Genomic DNA, 3,969 nt, shown 5'->3' with positions numbered 1-3,969 from the left:
CGCTTGAGCATCTAGACACAATAAGTTGTTCTGCTCGAGCACAAGAAGTTTTGCTTGAGAGCAGAATACACACTCTTAGTAGTTTTGCAAACAGAAGTCTAACATTCAAGCGCAAGAAGGGACGCTCGAGCGCAGGAGACACCGCTCGAGTGTAGAATACACTTTCTCCGTAGTTTTGCAGACCTGTAAAAGTATTGAGAGTTTGCAAAGACCGCTCGAGCATGGAGGCAAAAATCAAGGCAACCAAAGTTTTGAAAAACAAGATACCAACCCATTCCAAATGCAACCAACACATCCCAAAAGCTAAACTCAAGGAGGAAAAGGAGGAATAAGACATGAACAACAGTACAAAACAAAGAAATGTGAATCCAGAATATCAAATGGGTTGGGTCTTAAACCAAAATCGCTATAATCTTTCCCCCTTAAGGAATTTCGTCCCCAAACTTATAAATCAAGCTTTAAAACCATGTTTAAACCAATTACAACAATGATAATCAATCAATCCCAATACCATGACCCATCTACCAGTCACTCATTCTCATCAATATGATAAACAAAGTCTCAATACTAAATATATAATTCACATTTTCAAAACATGTACAATGTTCATATTAAATCAACATAACAAAAGTTTCAATACATGCTCAAACATTAACAAATAGGTCCAGATACTTCTCACGGACTTCCAACTCACATTCCCAAGTTGCTTCCTTAACTTCGTAATGTCGCCACAATACTTTAACCAAGGAAATTGTCTTACCTTGTAAGACTTGGTTTCGAGTATCCAAGATTTTCACCTGTTTTTCCTTATACAAGGCATCTTCGGCTACCTCTAACTCGGTCCAATCCAACACGTGCGATGGATCTGGCTCATACTTTCGAAGCATATAGATATGAAACACGTCATGAACCCTGAAAGTTGTGGCAGTGAGGCCAAGCAATAAGCGACCTCTCCAATTCGTTCTAGGATCTCAAAAGGCTCGATAAATCTAGGAGATAACTTCCCTCTCCTTCCAAACCTCATTAAACCCCGCCTAGATGATATCTTCAAAAAGACATGATCTCCTACCTCAAAAGACAAAGGTCTCCTCCTACGGTCGACATAACTTTTCTGGTGACTTTGGGCAGTAGCCAACCTCTTAGGAATAAGAGCGATTTTCTCAGTCGTTTCCTGAACCAACTCAGGGCCTATCAAAGGTGCATCACCTATCTCGGCCCAACACATAGGAGATCTACATGGTCGGCCATACAAGGCCTCAAACGGTGCCATGCCAATACTCAATTAGAAGCTATTATTATAGGCAAACTCCACTAAGGGCAAATGTTTCTCCCATAACCCTTTAAAGTCAAGAACACAACCCCAAAGCATATTCTCTAGAATCTGAATGGTGCACTCTGACGCTAGTCTGAGAATGATACACGGTACTAAATGCCAATCTCATGGACCTCATGAAGTCTCACTCTGCCACAAACGAGCCGTAAAATGCAGATCTCTATCCTAAATAATAGTCACAAGGACCTCATGAAGTCTCACTATGCCCCTAATATAGAGATCGACTAGATAATCTACCAAGTCACTCACGCGTATAGGTACAAAGTGCACCGACTTGGTTAACCGGTCAACTACCACCCAAATTGCATCACTACCCCCATTGAGTCCTCGGAAGGCCTGCAACAAAATCCATTGTCACATGCTCCCACTTTCACTCGTCTATAGGTAAGGGTTGCAACAAACCCGTTGGCCTCTGATGTTTGACTTTCACTTGTTGACAAATAAGGCACCTCGATACAAATACGGCCACATCCTTCTTCATCCCCTTCCACCAAAACTGACGACTAAGATCGTGATACATCTTTGTGCTTCCCAGATGCATCACAAGGCGTGAATGGTGAAACTCTCAGAGTACTTCCTCTTGGTAAGACCCTGGTACGAAAAGACGATCACAGTATCTAACACTCGAATCAGGATACACATTGAAGCCTTTCTCTACCTTCCTACTAGAGATCTTTTCCCAGAGGGTTTCTACCTCAAATTCACTCTTCTGACTTCTATCACTTGGTTCACAAGCGTAGGTTTTGCAACTATCGTAAACAAGGCTGCAAACTTAACGGATGATAATACAACTCAAAGTCATAATCTTCTATAAACTTAATCCACATCCACTACCTCAGATTCAAGTCTTTTTATGTAAACAGATATTTCAGACCCTTGTGATTGGAAAATACTTCCAATTTCTCACCATACAAATAATGCCTCTAAATTTTCAAGGTAAAGATCGCCGCTGCTAACTCTAAGTCATGAGTAGGATAGTTTCTCTCATGCGTTTTCAACTGCCATGAGCCATAAGATACTACTTTCTCCTCTTGTGTCAGTACACAACCCAAACTTTCCCGAGATGTGTCATAATACACCGAATAGCCCAAACCCTTCTCCGAAATAATCAATATTGGAGCAGTGGTAAGTCTAGCCTTAAGCTCTTGGAACGACTTTTCATAAGTCTTACTCCACACAAATTTAGTTCCTTTCCTCGTCAGTCTAGTCAATGGTGAGGCTAGCCTAGAGAAATCCTTCACAAACCGACTGTAATACTCGACCAACCCTAAGAAACTACGGATCTCAAAGGCATTCTTAGGTTGTTCCCAATCTTGTACGACTTCTATCTTAGATGAATCTATAGTCACCCCTCCCTCGGATACCACATAGCTTAAGAACTTTACTTCTCTCAACTAGAATTCACACTTCCTGAACTTATCATAAAGTTTGTGGGCTCTAAGTAACTCAAACACAACTCGTAGGTGTTTCTCGTGTTCCTCCTCAGAGGGTGAGTAAATCAAGATGTTGTCCACAAAGAGAACTACAAATTGGTCTAAGAACTCACAGAAGATTCGATTCACCAAGTCCATGAACACGGCTGGTGCGTTGGTTAACCCAAAGGGCATCACTAGGAATTCATAATGGCCATACCGGGTATGGAATGCTATCTTCTGAATATCCTCCTTCATTACCCTTGACTGGTGATAACCTGGTTTCAGGTCCATCTTAGAAAAACAACAAGATCCCTTCAATTGATCAAATAAATCATCTATACGAGGCATTGGGTACTTATTCTTAATTGTTACCCGGTTCAATTTTCGGTAATCAATACAAATTCGCAATGCACCATCTTTCTTCATACCAAAGAAAGCCGGTGCTTCCCAAGGCAAAGTACAAGAGCAAATAAAACCCTTATCTAGCAATTCTTGGAGTTGAATCTTCAACTCATTCAACTCAATAGGTGCAAACCTATACGGTGCAATAGAAATCGGTGTCGTGCCAGGCACTAAATCAATAGAGAACTAAATATCTTGGTGAGGTGGTAAACTATCAAGATCCTCAGGGAAAATATCCGGGTATTCCCAAACTACCCTCAACAACTTAGCTAAGACTCCATCACACTCACTACCCAAGAAGTTGGCAAGAAGAAAACTAAGCTCACTCCATCCACACGGATTGTACACCAGTGATAAAACTCTATCGGCTTTGTCCCCCATGAAATAAAAACAATCACCACTTAAGGTACATACAGTAACCCTCTGACGGTAACAATCTATGACAGCCTGATATGACAATAACCAATCCATACCGAATATAGCATCAATGTTCGACATATCAATCAATACAAAAACAAAAGGAAGTCGGCGATTGACAACCTCTATGTCATAACCCCGACACCCCTGTTTCAAAATAATCTCACCACCAATAGGTGACTCGACACTGAGTGGAGATGCTAAATGAGCCAACTTTAACCCCAAAGTCGATGCAAATGCAGACGAGATAAATGAATGGGATGCACATTATCAATCAACACATTAGCAATATAATTGCATAACAAGAAAGTACCTCTCACTATCGAAGGTGCTGGTACTAGGTCTGGCGCGGTAACAATACACACGCCCAGTAGGTCTTTGTTCCACCTGCTCACCCCTTGG

The sequence above is a fragment of the Camellia sinensis genome, chromosome 1 (assembly GCF_055761805.1).
Source record: "Camellia sinensis isolate YWXY chromosome 1, ASM5576180v1, whole genome shotgun sequence".
Lineage (NCBI taxonomy): Eukaryota > Viridiplantae > Streptophyta > Magnoliopsida > Ericales > Theaceae > Camellia > Camellia sinensis.
The sequence above is the reverse complement of the archived record's forward strand: the minus strand, read 5'-3'. Positions refer to the sequence as shown.